This window comes from Poeciliopsis prolifica, unplaced genomic scaffold (genome assembly GCF_027474105.1).
Source record: "Poeciliopsis prolifica strain line A6 unplaced genomic scaffold, Auburn_PproV2 SCAFFOLD071, whole genome shotgun sequence".
NCBI classification, from domain to species: domain Eukaryota; kingdom Metazoa; phylum Chordata; class Actinopteri; order Cyprinodontiformes; family Poeciliidae; genus Poeciliopsis; species Poeciliopsis prolifica.
The window spans coordinates 1,094,322-1,109,861 of record NW_026562446.1 but is presented as its reverse complement, the minus strand read 5'-3'; the positions used below and the strand labels follow the sequence as shown (position 1 = coordinate 1,109,861).

Genomic DNA, 15,540 nt, shown 5'->3' with positions numbered 1-15,540 from the left:
TTCTGCTATCTAACCAGTGTTAATCATTAGCTTCTCTCAGGAAGTTTTGATTCATTAACTTTGGATCATAGATTTTGGTTCAAGCTGCATTTTTACTTTGAATGAATGTTTCCCTGTTTTACTGGACATTATTTGATATAATAATGTTGTGAGATTATTGGCTCATGTATAATTTATGCTACAGAGAACTTTACTGTTCATGTTGTTGAACTGGTTGCAGGTTTTTCTCTTCTTTTGACTCAGTAGCTGCTGTTTTGTGCCTGCAAGTTTGTTGCATGTTTACGTTAATTAGATGAATTTATAAGCAGATCCATTTTAATTTTGCCACATCACATAGTATCATTTCTAACTAAGATGAAAAATAATCAGCGGATCCAGGCGATCAGCAAAGATGGGCCTCATGGTGATCGGTATTGGAATCGGCAGCAATAAACCGGATCTTTTCCTCTCCACCAAAGGCCTTTCTAAAAAGTCCGTATTGACTTTTGGCTGGTATCAAAGCCAGTCGGTTCTGCTGCTGTTAATATTGATACGCACCCTGCTCCTTTCTCTGACCGTGAAATAATCCCGTTAAGCCTTTGGCTCTGGACGCCCGGCATTCCTAGAGCCGTCTGTTGGAAGAGGAACAACAGTCTTCTCTCATATGAGGATGTTACTGAAAGCATCAGATCCCTGATTAAATCCCGCTGGGAGGAAAAGCCTGGAGACAAAACTCCTTTAGTCCTTTTTGGGAACTGTTCAAATATGACAGAGGAAAATCCAGCAGATCCTTCAGCAGGAACCTTGCAGACAAGAGAAGGCAAGAGGAAGAAAGTCTTTGCTCTCAGACAGCTTCTTTATCCAGGATCAGCCATGATGACCTTCATGAGGATGACCTTTCTCTCCTTAGTGAAGGTCAAACTAAACTGGATGAAATATAGAAAGAAGCTGGAGGCGCGTTTGTCAGGTCTGGAGCCAGATGGTTGGAGGAAGGGGAGCAGTGTTCTTCCTACTGTTTTGGTTCAGAACAATCTAAACTTCATGAGACTTTAGACTCACTTAAAGTTCATGACAAGATTGTATCAGACCATAAAACTCTTGGTTCATTTGGTTCCAGTTCCTACAACAACCTCTACTCCTCTGAAGACTCCCATGAAAAAGCTTCTTTTCTGATTGACTCCATGAAACATTGTGAAGTTGATCTGAGAACAAAATGTGTGATGCTAACCTCACGCTACAGGAAGTAGAAGAGGATATTTGAAGCCTTAAAACAACCAATCAGCAGGTAGTGATGGGCTGTCAAGTAGCTTTATGAGAAATGTGTCAAAGATGTGAGTCCCTTTATTCTCAGGCTCTTTCAGAAAGTATTGATGGTGGAGAATTGCCTCCTACTTTAACACAAGGCCTTATTACTCTGATCCCAAAGGCTGGCAAAGACAAGTTACCCATTGACAACTGGAGACCTATTTGCTGACTGAACAATGACTGGAAAGTTTGGATTTGGCCAGAAGAATGAAACAAACCCTCAGTTCTATTATTGATGAATCTCAATCAGGCTTCATGTCCCACAGACACAAACAACCTGAGGCTTGTGCTGGAATCTACTGGACCCTTCAGAACCAATCAATGATAACAGCTTGATTTGCTTGTTGGACTTTTATAAGGCTTCTGACTCTCTAGAGGACGGCTTTACGTATGGGATCTTAGAACCTTTGCTTTCAGGCCATATTTCATATCCAGCCTCTTTACAAGAAGGTAACTGCTGTGTTAAACTGGTTCCTGTCCCAGATTCCCAGTATCCAGAGGAGAGAGACTGGGCCGCCCAGTTTCCCCTATTTATTCCTGATGGCAGCCCAACTTCTGCAACATTTATTCTGGGAACAAAATGCGCCGCATCCCAGTTGCTGATGGAGAAATGTGTATCAGTCCAGTTGCTGATGACACGACTCTGTTTCTGAGAGATGCCGACCAAATTCCTGTTATCCGTCTCATCCAAACTTTCTCTGATGCTTCAGGCCTCAAACTCCATTAAACTCATGTGAATCGCTTCCCATGTCATCCTGTCGCCAATCCATCTTTACAACATTCCTGCTGCTGAAACACAAGTTTCTCATCTTGCTGTAATTATCACAAAAGATGCCAAAGAAAGACGCCAGCTTGACCTTTGACCCTACAGCCGATGAAAGCAACAAGAAATGAAAGCAGTGGCTTCAAAGAGATTCATGTTTAAGAGGAAGAAAACTGTGATCTAAAGCTGCAGGAAGATCCAGACTAACTTGTGCTGCACTAGCATTAAATGTCCATATCAGTAAAACTATTGATAAATGCTCCACAGAAGACCCAAGATGGTGTCCAATCTTTGGACATTGCCAAAGACAGTTAGACTCTCTGCTAGGGCTGCATCACATAACAAAAGGTTCAGGCTGTGGCTGCAGCAGGGGATGAATGGAGCCTCTGGACATCTTTGCTGTATTAAGCTTCAGCAGCCTTGTTTATTGCCCTCATATTAGAGCCATTATGGTAACTTTGCCCTCTACAATCAGCCAAATCCAAGCCCAAACTCTCCAGTACCCTGTTAGTGTGAGGCCTTTCCCAGTTGTGTCCTTCACAGCAGTGAAACCCACAAAAGACTCTGCAATAGACTTTTTCTTCCCATCTGTATCAATATATGGAATGATGACTGAGGCCTGCTCTTGCTTTGAAATATTCCAGTTTCCACTGCAAAGTCCTTGGAGGCTTTGGTCTGGGCAGATATTTAGCCCAAACACTCTGATATTGAATCCAGCAGTTCATTCTGAGCAGCATGTCAGATATCCAGGGGTTTGTTTGGAGTTTGCAGCCTTTCTAACATGTTCTGCCAGTGTGACATCAGATCGTGCTCTGAGCTCCAGGATTCACAGAAAAGCTCCAGTTTTAGGATTTCCTAGCTGACAATTTTCCCCCTTAGTGGCGAGTTTCTCTCTGCCAGGAAGAGGATGCAGCCAATAACTGGAGCCAACACATTTCTCCAGTTGCTTTTCCAGCTGCTGGTTCTCTGCAGTTCACTATCAATAGTCTTACCGAGGCGTAAGCCACATTTCTTTCCACATCAGAGAAGCGTTTATGTGACAAGTACTGGTTTCATGGGGCTTCAGTGTTTTTGAAAGACATGGCCAGTTATTATTCCCTCCACAAGCCACGTGGCAGGAACTTTAGCTTCTCCCAAAGAGCTTTCATGCAAAACAATAGACTTTGTTAGTATTCTGGAATACAGTAACCAATCTCCTTCAACTTTCTCTCCATTAGACAGTAAACCAAAACAGTAAGCTTTGGGAAAACAGCTGTTACTCTCCTCTGGTCTTGGATTTGGGCCATCAGAACCATTTTCAGCCATGATGCCTAAATGTTCCCGTTTTGTGTGGTAAAGGCCATTAGATGGATCTTGTGAATAAAGCCTCGTCTCAACCCTCTCTGCAGCTCTGCTCCTCTCTCTCCATCATCTGCATAGAAACATTTCAAGATCACATTTTTCTTCTCTTTCCTTTCTAAATGGGTTACATGTATTTGTAAAAATGATTGTTGGAGAATAATTGATGAAAAATAAATGCTGCATCCTGTAAGATATTAAAATGTATTTACCTAAACAGATATTATTGTCCTCAGCTTTATTTGACCACAAAAACATGCACCAGCAGTGACATTGTAGAACACACGACTGATGATGATGATCAGCCCTTATCAATATGTTTTATTATTTTCTTCATACATTCTGCTGCAGGTGAATCTGTGGCTGTTATTTTGAAGATGCTATTGAATTGGTTGCATCTGTGTCTCTGCTGAAGGTGCAGGAACATGATGAGGTGCAGCTTGTGAAGATGTGTGTAATGGGGCTGGATGTATGTTTGGTATATGTGCAGGAATGTGGCTGGCAGATCTAGTGCTAATTTAAAAAACCTAATTCTCTGTCCTGTTTGACTGCTGTTCTCATTGTGAAATGAGGAATGATGGTAAAGGGACAGGGACATTGTTTGACAAGGACAACATGGTAAACAATGGTACAAGTGGTACCATTGTTTATGGTACTATTGGGGGAACTGTTGGGACTGGACTGCTCCACTGTTGTGTCCCAAAGTAGCATCCACAGACAAGTTATTAATTGGACACATGTTTTATTTTGTCTCCAAGTTTGATACAAGTTAATAGTAGCATAGTATAAAGTAAATGATGAGGAAGCTGACTCTTCAACATTTTTCCTTGGATATCCCTTTTCTCACCATCAGCATAATAAGCAGAAGATTCCTCAGTTCAACTCACCCACATTGTGCTCAGTTAAATTTGTTGAATTGAGTTTAGTAATCTCTGCAGGATCATGTGAAGCATCTGTTGGAAGAAATAGAGAAATTATTTGTAAAATACAAGGGATCCCTCAATAAAGGAGAAGATTAATTCAACGTCTCTGACACACCTGAGTTGCCAACCGTTTTATTCCCATTTGTCAGGATTTCTAACCACACAGTATTTTTGCCATGAAATCTAATTTGTGCAAATAAATTCACATTTTTCAAATTCTGCAACTATTTTACTACTTTTTACGTAAATAGACAGACAGACAAGGACATAATCAACTAAATCAGTGAACAACTGCTGAGAAGCTGAGAAAGACTATTGGCTTTGTGAAGAAATTAGAAAACATGTTTCTGTTGCTGGTTTCAGAGTTAGCTGAAATTGTCCACACACAATTAGCTACTGGAAATATCTTTGTGATTTTGCCACTTAATTTGTTCAAACAGTTTGTCCAATCGTATCCCTTCTAAACTTTAATCAGTGCTTTCAATGCTTTTGATGCATTCTTGTCATTCTGTGATATAAAATCAACAAGCTACAGAAACGCATTATTCTGAGGCCTTTAGGAATCTACAATTGTGCATCATATGCATTCAGAAGCTCAGTTCTGTTTTTACTCAGTCAAGTTATGAAAAGTGAAAGAAGCACATCTTTCTCTCTGAACATTTTCCTGCATGTTCTGTGTTTGTGGCTGAACTAAAAACAACCCCAACCTGTCGCATAAGCAAGTGCAAATTATTGATGGGCAGATTTGCATTTGCATGAATTTAGTGCCATCTGCTTTCTGCTCTGATTTGGATTATTTTGCTTTACCAAATCACAGATTAGTCGTCATTGACGGCTCAACATGAATGAAGACAATCTTCCTTAATCTGAACAAACATTTTATGTCGACCACTAAACCTTTTAAACGGCCGTGGCAACATCACTGACCAGTTAGATTCATATTGTCACCCACCTGCCAACAACTTTTGAGTATCTTTTGACAAAAAGTGAAAAACAGGTTAGCAATGTTTTAAACAGACTTTTATCAGCTTTGTGACTTCATGTGCTGCTATTTTCAGTTTGACTTTGTAAATTAAAACCAGACCCAATCAGTTTATATTTCAAAGACTCCATGCCTGATGGTCGGTACATGTCATGCTCTTTCTTGCATGTTATTCTTGCATGATTTCTTAGTCTTGTGCTGAGTGTGGAATACATGTGGATATGAACAAGAATATGCCAGAGCTAAAGTCCACTCTATAAAACTTTGGCAGAGTGAGCCATCCCACAGGGGCTTTTATTTCTGCTTCAGTGGCTTTGAAGGATTTTGTCAAAGAGGGATATTTGAAAGACAAAAAGACACGGCCAGAAATAAAACACCTGCTGCTACGTTTGAAAAAGGTGCAAGGACTGAGATCTGTGGACAACTTCAGGAGCCTTTGAAACAAGAAACTACCTTTCACAAGCACCAAGTAAATCAATTTGTTCATTGGTTCTATCAGCTCACAATTGCCGTCCGAAAAGGCAGTTATCAAAGAGAACATCACATGTCAAGTCTTTTGTGTTTTGAGACCCACGAGAAAGCAGAAAAAAAAGAACAGATCAATGTGGGAATTATTGACTTTGACTGCCGGTCCTATTGGACCTTGGTGTTTTGTTCAGCTAAATTGTCCAGGTGGAGGGCGATGGTGAACCTGACAGCTTGTGCCACCATGTTTTAAACCACACTGAAGTAGTGTGCCTTACAAAAGATTACTTATCCTTGAACTGTTTTCAATAATTTGTCTCATTACAGCAGCAAATGGATGCTACATTATCTACAACACAAGACAATGTATAATTTCAAAGTGGAAGAAGATAGTTCTATGGTTTTTCACGTTTTCTTAAGAAAAAGATCAATTTAAATATGCTGTAGTTGATTCCTCCAAATAAAATGATTTTTAGACGTCAGAAAGCAGTCGACTGATGTACTCAGATGTTTGTTAGAGAACAAACCTCAGACAACATCCCTAGACACGCAGTCAAAACTACTCATTTACTTAAACCATGTCCTGATTTAGATGAGAGACAAAATCCAAACTCAATTCAACATCTCTTAAAAGATTTGTAAATCGATACTCACAGACAGTCTCCATTCACACTGGATGAGTTTGTTTTTTCTGTTTTGTCAAGAAGAATGGCAACAATGTTGCCTATCAGATGTGCAAAGGTGGTAAAAACAAAACCTGAAAGACTTGCAGCTTTACCTGATGCAGGAGACACGTTGACTCACACAAAAGCATCTTACTTTCCTTTGTAAAGTATTTAAAACCATCAATCGCTTTCATTGACTTCACAAAGGTTCTGGACCTTGTGGTGGTCTGTTCCTTAACATCTCAATGAAATACAATGAATCTTGTGGTGTATTTATTTGATTCAGTGTGTATAGTAACAAAGTAAAAATACTTCACTACTTTAGCATATTTTGGAGTACATCATACTTTCCTCGAGTATGAACATTTTGAAACTTTCCCTTTTTCTTGCTGTTCTCTATGTTTTCAGTGTGTTTTCTGGTTTGGTCACATGATCTGCAGACTGACAGTGACATGGTTTGATTTAACTTGCGGACCCACATGCAGTAACCACACATGGATAGAAAGGTAAGTGATTTATTTACAACAGGACAATAAAATTCAGTCCTCTGGACTTCGATATGCGGCGAGGGTCGCTCGACCAGGTTGGCCTGAAACGAGAGCTGAATTATAATGGGTTCAGAATGTGAGTTCGGAGGAGGAATCAGGAGCTGGCTTACATTGGTGCGGATTTTCCAGAGCTTAGGGGTGAGGCGTCAGGATCCGGCGTGAGGGTGTGCAACGGTGCCGGAGGGAGTGCGAGGAGTTAGCTCGGGTGGTTGGAACAGGATGGAGTCAGTGGAAACGGCGGAGCAGGCAGGCAATCTCAGGAGCTTCTTGAAACGAGAACACAAAAAGTCCTGGAAACGAACAGGATACGGAGAGTAAGTAACTTCGAGTCACACAACAAGGTTCAAGAAACAAGTTTTCAACAGGTGAGGCAGAGTGACTACCGGTAGCGTTAACCATCTAGGGATGACTGGAGGATTCTGCCGCTCCTATATTCCAGCACGCTGATGAGGCAAATCAGCGTCACCTGCGCTGGCTCCACAGGCTCCTCACGAAGATCCTCGCTGAAAGAAGATGTAACACTCCCACTCACACTCTCACGCACACGCTCTCACAACCGGAATCCTGACAGACAGACTTTTAATAAAACTTTCAATGGCGGCTAAAGCAGCAGGTCAATAGTGGTGGAACCAAAACCAGCTCTGTCTCAACTGTTTGCTGAAAGAACATGGAAGATGGTGAGGAATGTTTTAATAGAGCCTCCATCCTCATGTTCATCAGTTTGAACCTCTGGGCTGATTAAGGCCTTATTGATCCTCTGGTCACTAAGAACATCGATTAGGCCTCATTTAGTCTGCAGACTTCCTGGCTCATCCATTCGCTCTCACCGTGTTCGAGGTTCGTTTGGCCTTCAGCTTTCGTTCATTTAGACTTACTGAAGAAATGCTGCTGCTTTTTAATAAAGTTTATTTGTTTAGCACATTTCAGCAAATTCAAAATGTTTCATAAAACATAACAGTCAAATACAAAGTTTTAAGCAATAAAATGTTTACAGAATTATTTCTAATTGTACAAAAAGGATTTAGTCAAATAAAAATCTGTAAAAAAAATATTACCATTGATCAGAATAATTGATTACTGAAATGATCAGTATGTAAAAGTCGGCCATGTTTGGTTCTGTTGGCAGGATCGGGTTTTCTGGACGGACGGTGAAAACAAAGCCATCTTCGGCGCCAACAAGTTCTCTGGTTCTGATGTCGTCACGCTCGCCAGCAACCTGAACGACCCTCAGGACGTCATCGTCTACCATGAGCTGATCCAGCTGGCTGGTGAGGGGTCAAAGGTCACCCAGTTTAACCCAGAACTGGTGTGGAACAAGTTCTCCAGCTTGATTTGGGCTTCAGTTACTCAGTGATTCATTTGTTTTGTTTTTCTGCAGGTACCAACTGGTGCACAGAGAAAAGTGAAAATGGCGGCTGCAGCTTCTTGTGTCTTCCTGCTCCTCAGATCAACAAACATTCCCCCAAGTACAGCTGCGTGTGTCCTGCAGGCCAGGAGCTGGCAGCAGACGGCCAGCGCTGCAGACCCGTGAGCTCTGCACAGAAATGCAAACACGATTCTGCTGCTGCAGCTTTTCAACATCAACCTCTTTCCACTGCTGAAGTCTTTTTTTGTTTCAATATAGTAAGAACCACTCGCCTGTTTTTTAAGGCTTCTAGAGGAGAAAAGGAAGCGGCGTCTTGAATTTTAAGTTTGTGGGTAAATGTCTGCAGTGGTCCAGTTTGAAGCGGCTCCAGGATTGTTTGCAACAATTAGCGGTTGCAGGAGTGAAGGCAGAGCAGCGGCGCTGGCCTTTCCCTCCTGCTGGACGACCGGTTGCTTAGAGACTCGCTTTGTTTTTCCTGCGGCTTCGCTCCTTTCACAGATTAGCCCTTTTCAAACCCAAACAGAAACCTGACAGCTGAATCTGCAGCACTAATTGGACTCTGGTTCCAGCCGGGACTCGCGGATCGCTGGACCGTCTTATGACGGCGCTCAGAACAAACTGCAGGAAACGCTGAGAATCTGTGGAGGATTCAGAGTTTTAACTGAGTATAAAACATGCTGAGGTTGTCGGTTCAAAAAACCCAACAGAACAGGGGGAATCCATATCTTTTAGATATCAAACCTTAAAAACCAAATTTTATCACCCAGCTCGACTGCATCCTTGATCTTCTGAGTTTGCTTCCATTTTCCCCTTTAGTTTCTGGTTGTTCCACATTTCATTGAAGTATTTACCCTAAACTTGGTCAATTCAGTTCTTTATATTGGGAAGTTATTTAAATCCCATTGGAGGTTTAGCAGGACTGAAGCTCTCTGCTGAACCTCTGTTGGTTGCAGTGAAAATGGGTGCCTGTCCCTTTAAGACTAATTCCTGCCCGTCCAGCCCATTTTCCAGCTGGGCCGACGGGAACTGTAGAGCTTTGTGAGGCTGCTGCTCGGCGACTAATCCAGTTAGAAACACAAAGTGAACAGAAGCTCAACTCACAGCGACAAACGACTGTTTTTATTGTTCACGCCGTTACAGATCAGTGGAGGTTTTTCCTTCAGGTTGGAGCTGAAATCATAGATGTTTCAGTTTCTCATTGCTTACAATGACAAACTTGAAATCCCATAATGCTTTGAGTGGGGAGATTTGTTACATTTCATGAAGAAAGTTTTTTATTTTCCTCTTCACAGAATGACTGATCAGAACCGAGAAACTCAAAGCTCCTCAGAAATGTCAGCAGCTTCTTGATATTTGTGATAATTCACAGGAATATGATCATTACTGACTGTTTCAGAGCCTAATAATATGCTGTATGTGGGATAATGTAACAAAATGGACCCTGCAATTTGTTCTACATTAGGAATCCAGATTTGGCTGCAGAACTCAAATAGAAGTTTGTGCACACAGTGACGACGCCTCTGATCATTGTGCAATAAGACCAAAGGCTCCAGTATAGTCAATAAATTACTATAAATAACCTTCATCACAAAAAGTGACATCAGATTTTAGTTTTATTTTGTCTTTGGCAAAAGACCACAAGCCATTTCTTCCGTTAGCACTAAACTAGCTAGCATTTGTTTCACTGTATTTACCCAGAATGCCCTATGCTGTAGTTCACTTCCTGCTTTAGGAACAATCTGTGGTTCGTTCATATGCATTCAAACTGCACCAGCCTTCACTTCAACCAAACAGGCCGATGTTTGTAGGTGGACCAGAGTTCAGTTCCACATTCACACCTCCCCACATGAACTGGCCTTTCCAGGCAAAAGGACCAGACTTCCCAGTGTGAGTCGTTTATTACAGGATGGTGAAACCATTCATGCAGATTGCAGCGACTCTCCCATCCTCTTGATTTGCATCAGATAAACCAGTTTACTCTCCAGAGATCTGGTCTACATTCAAAGAGAACTCAGAAATGGGACGACCTTGAATGCTTAAGGTTTGTTGTTGCTCTTCTAGTGACAGACTCTTCCTGTGAGGACGGTAGTGAAGCTGTAACGCAGCCTAAAGGTAAAACCTAACGCCGTCATCTCAGCATGCTGGGCTCTCAAATCAAGTAGCTTCCAGTTTTTCTCCTCTTGGCAAAGATTTTTCTGATTTAACCTTCTCTTCTGCTTTAACTGAAACTTCTGCTGCTTTGGTCCTGATCTGAATCTAAGAGCTGAAATTAACCTGTAATTCCTCAAATCTTCTAATCCAGCTGAGATTATAAATGTTCAGTTGGATCATTTCAAACTGGAAACTCTTGGAAGAACTTAAATTCCCTGTTTTATTTTTACTGAAGTAATTTTGATCTTAATCAGAAACATGAGGAATCCCTGTGACTTGTTGCTAAATGCTGAACAATCCATGTGACATTCAGTCATCACCTCTCTGCTGCTGGAAGAGTTTAAAGCTCTGACAAATTAATCTAGTACAGGAGCGCCATGTAGTGGTAGAAAATGGGAAGTACACATGCAATATTTGGCTCAAACAAAACCTACATTTCTTGCCTGACTGTAGTTTACAAACCTCAAAACCGCTGGAAGATTTTTAGTTTTGCTATTGGAACCTTTTTTTACCCCCCTATTCTGCATTTGTAAAGATAATGCAGGAATTCGTTGAAGCTCGTTTGATTGAGAGCTTTAGATTTACACCAAGCTGATATTTGGCAAATATTTTCTGCTTCAGAAAATGAGCCTTTATAAAAACCCTCCAAATGAAACATCCCAGCAGGTTTACTGCTGTTTGCACTGTACAATGGCTGCTGGAAAAGACTACAGGAATCTAGAAACCATTTGCTGCTCGTTTCTGCAGGAGGCTCCACTTCTACTTTTCAAAGCTATACAATGTACAGTGGTGAATCTGTTTATATTTTATTTTGGAATTGGTGACAAGAAGTCTTAAAATGAACTATTCAGACTTGAACATTATCTAAGATTGAGTTTTGCAGGTTTTGTGTAGACCATGACCCTATCCTAAACTCTTTAAGGTTTATGGAAGTTACTGATTTTGTCGTCTCTTCCAGAAGCCAATGTGAGCACATCTATCCAGGTGGACTCCACAGCCAGAGGCTCTGCTGCTGCCTGGGCCATCCTACCTGTCTGTAAGTGGCTCTGCCTCCTCCTCTAAGGTCAAACATGAGGTCAAATCTGTTTCCAGCAGCCTGTGTCTCTGCTGCAGTGCTGCTGGCCATGGCCGGAGCGGCGCCTACCTGATGTGGAGGAACTGGCAGCTGAAGAACCAGAAGAGCATGAACTTTGACAACCCAGTCTACCTGAAAACCACAGAAGAAGACCTCAACATCGACATCACCCGCCACGGCGCCAACGTGGGCCACACTACCCAGCGGTGAGTTTAATTTTTTGAAAATCTGATATTTGGAAATCTTCAAGTCAATATTTTGTGATGTGGTTGAAAATGCTGCCATTTCCTCTCAGTTACATAAAATCCCATCTTTTCCTTCCTCTGTTTCTGTTGACAGATTTCCATAGTGAGCACAGACGATGATTTATCCTGATCGTTCTCAGGATTTTGGTTTTTTATTTCTTCTCCTTGCGGAAACCTCCTCCGTGTTACGATGCCAACGGTTCGCCGTAACGGCGGACCTTACAGTTCAACCACATGCCTTCAGAAGTGCATTAAGTCCTGATCTGTGGTGAAGAGGAAATGTTATTTATTATGTGAATACTTCCATGAGTTTTCCACATTCACTCCACAGTGTTGAGGAATTTTTATTCTTGCTTTTCCGACGTCGTCTTTGCCGTCTGTTCAGAGAACAGTTTGTCTTTGAGAGTCTTTCATGTCCAGCCTGGACTGAACCTCTGAAGAACCAGGCGTCTTCATCAACCGGTTTCCTGGTTCCGATTCAAACCGGTCAAAGTTCTCAGGTCTCAACGGGGAACAAGTCTGGAGACTAAAAGTATTTAATTATGAAACAGATTGTTAATATTTCTGATCATGCTTTGCTGACTGACATTAAGGTTTCTTCTGTTAATTGCTTATTATTATTGCTGCTGCTGAGATCACCATGGTTGCAGCGTTTGTAAACAGTGTAAATATATTTCCTCCCTCAGAGACGTGACTGTAAATCAGGACTCTCTTCAATGCACTTTGATCAATGTTCTCTGTAAATAAGATTGTAAACACTGACTTGAATCTTTTTGCTATGGCTGGTTCCTCACCAGAGTTCAGATTATTTAAGGAGAGCAGAGGAGGAAAAACATGAATTTGGTAAAATGACTATTTTGTATGTTGTGCTGTTGCTGTGAACTTTTTATAGCCTTGTACAGTGAAGGAGAATGAAATGATGTGTATCTGAAGGAACTGATTCACAAAGAAATTTGAATTAAAACATCAGTGTTAAAAAATCCCTTTGAATGTTTTTAATTTGAGTGAAATGGGTCAAATATACAAGTTACATCATGAGGGCTCTCTGGTTTACTTCCTTACCAGATCTACTTATGATTCTGAAAATATTATGTCAAATTTACATTTCCAGGTCTAAAGTAAAAACTAAATATTTTCATATTTGGAAGGAAAATTCTTGTCCCATCCATCCCCCAGTTGGAGTTGATGTCTGATCTGCAAAGCAATTTATACCATTTCTAATGGTACAAATTGAAAAGCATTTTCTGCATTTGTTCTCTTGGCTATTTGCATCATCCTGCAATGAAATCCATACATTTAAGGTTTCCACATAATTCAGGTTCCTTAGTGGGGACAGCTACATTAAATTATCACTTTGCAGTTCTAAACATATCTACAGTTTAATGGCAGATCTGTGAGGGCTAAAGGATTCCAAGCATGCAGGGTGATATCTGTCAGCACTGCTTCAGATGTGGACAAAAGCCACATTCCTTGTTCCTGCAGGTGGATGTAGTTTAAGGAAATGGAAGGAGTTGCTGGTCAGCAGTAACCCAGTTTACCTCCCTCACCCCACATCCAGGATCTCCCACTCTAACATTGCTTTGGTGCAGATAAACCATGAATGTTCATATGAGCCCAACTCAATTTATCCACAGTCTGTTACCTTCAGTTTCTGCTAAAATGAGCTAAACTGACTGAACTGTTCAGTCACATATTGATGTGCCAGTGGAGCTTTATGTGAGACAGAATCAGGCAAGTTTAATAAATAACTGGATGAAGAAACACTCCTTCATAGTAACATCAGGATTATCATAGATTTTATTTTTCTAATCAAAGTCCAGCAAATAAAGTTCACTGAGAGCAATATAAGCTAATATTTAACATGATGTTTATTATTCCAGCCTCAGTTTTCTGTTCCTCTTGTGACTCCAATGAATCCAACTCTGATGTTGTTCACTTCACAAGTTTCATTCCTGCTGATTTCTTTCCAAAGCTCCATTGTTCCAGGAGGATCTTCAATGTTCTCTTTAGATGATGAAGGAACTCAGACTGACTCCACCCGGCTGGTGCTCCAGGTGAGCAGAAACAAACAAAACCCTAAAGTCATTCATGTCCTGATAAATGAAACCTTAGAACTGGTTTGGTTCTGATCACTTTTTACTATTGCGGTCATCAGCTCTGAAAAATAAAAAAAACATGGAGACCACTGAGAACCTCATGACAACCTGGTTATTCACCAAATGATTTCTGAACTTCTGAGTTAAAATATCAGTATTGTTTCTTAATGAACTTGTTTTCTTTAGATTATTTGTGGTTTAAAAACGCTTCAACTTTTTATTATTTTCACCATTTCTCATTTTCTGCAAATACATTTTTGCTTGGAGTGTCAGACATGTTGTCAATACTTCATAGAAAAAAGAGAACATTGTTCATTTTACTCAAATATATGCCTATAAAAAATAGAAAACTGATCATTTAAGTGGTCTCTTAAGCTTTTGGATATTAACGTCAGACATATCATAATGTGTAAAAGCACGTCGTGAAATTAATAACTGTACAATACGCAGGTAATAGTTTTCACCACCAGGGGGAGACAATCCCCATTAATGAAGAGTTAGTTTGTTCCAAGTTAAAGTTTCTGGTTCAATTGGTGTTGAACAGAACCTGGATCAGCAGAATAACAGCAGATCCATATTTATGAGAAGTGATCCTGTCTTAACACGCCAACAGAGAAACTTTCCTCTGACTCCCAGTCAGTCTGACCAGTCTTTTTTTTTCTTTCGAAAAAAGTTTATTGTTGCGTGGGACAGTTTAAAACCATAGCATTTAGCTTTTATACAGACAGTTTTTCTTTTAGAATAGAACAATTTAAATTAATTTAAGTTAAACTAAAAGCAGATAAGAACACAGGATAAAAAACCATCACAGTTAAAAGTTGTACAGGACCGGGGTGACTCCCTCGGAGTCATCCCGTCCTCCCAAACAGTGATGGCGCTCAGCGGGGGTCCCCCCCTGATGTTCCTTCCCGCCTGCTTCACCCGGAGAGCCCGGCCGCCGCTGCCGGGACCTCCGTCCGTGAAGCTCCGGCTCCTCCGTCCACGGAGGCGCAGGCGATTCTTCTTGGTGGCTGTGTCCTTGGCGCGCTACCTGCAGCTTCTGATTTTTCTTTTCTGCTGCCATTCGGATCACAGCCACGGGGTGTATCTGCCTGCGCCTGCTCACCAGCAGGTTTCTGGAGGTCCAGATGGCGTCTTTGATCGTGGCGAGGGTGAGCCACATCTCTGCAAAGTCTTTTTTTGTGAATGTCTGTTGGCTCACCCCGTACAGCACGAGCTGTGCATTTAGGACCTCCCCCCCCCTGCTGGCAAGTGTGGGAATTGCAAGGAGCCGTCCGTTGCCCACAGGTCCTCAGCAGCGCTGCACTCCCACAGCAGGTGCCTCACCGACTCCGGCGCGCCACAACCGGGTCGGGGGCAGATGGACGTTGCGGACATGCCGCGGGAGTGCATGACGGCTCTGACCGGGAGGATCCCATGAGCCGCCATCCATGACAGGTCTTGTAGTCTGTTTGGACTACAAGACCTGTAGACCAGTCAGAAAAGTCAGACCAGTCAGACCAGTCTGGGCTCTTTTCTCCTCATAACACTTTCAGTTTAAACTAACCTGTTTATTTGTGGCACCAGTCTGGATCTACCGCGGTTCTGTTGGGTCTCAGCTTGTTGTTCAGATTTTCTTCATCAACTCTTTGGATCATTT

The 15,540-nt window shown here is 41.6% G+C and overlaps 1 pseudogene; it reads left to right on the top strand.

Annotated features, from left to right (window-relative positions):
• Positions 1 to 391: 391 nt before the first annotated feature.
• On the top strand, positions 392 to 12,015 carry LOC129351996 (very low-density lipoprotein receptor-like; annotated as a pseudogene).
• Positions 12,016 to 15,540: the final 3,525 nt, after the last annotated feature.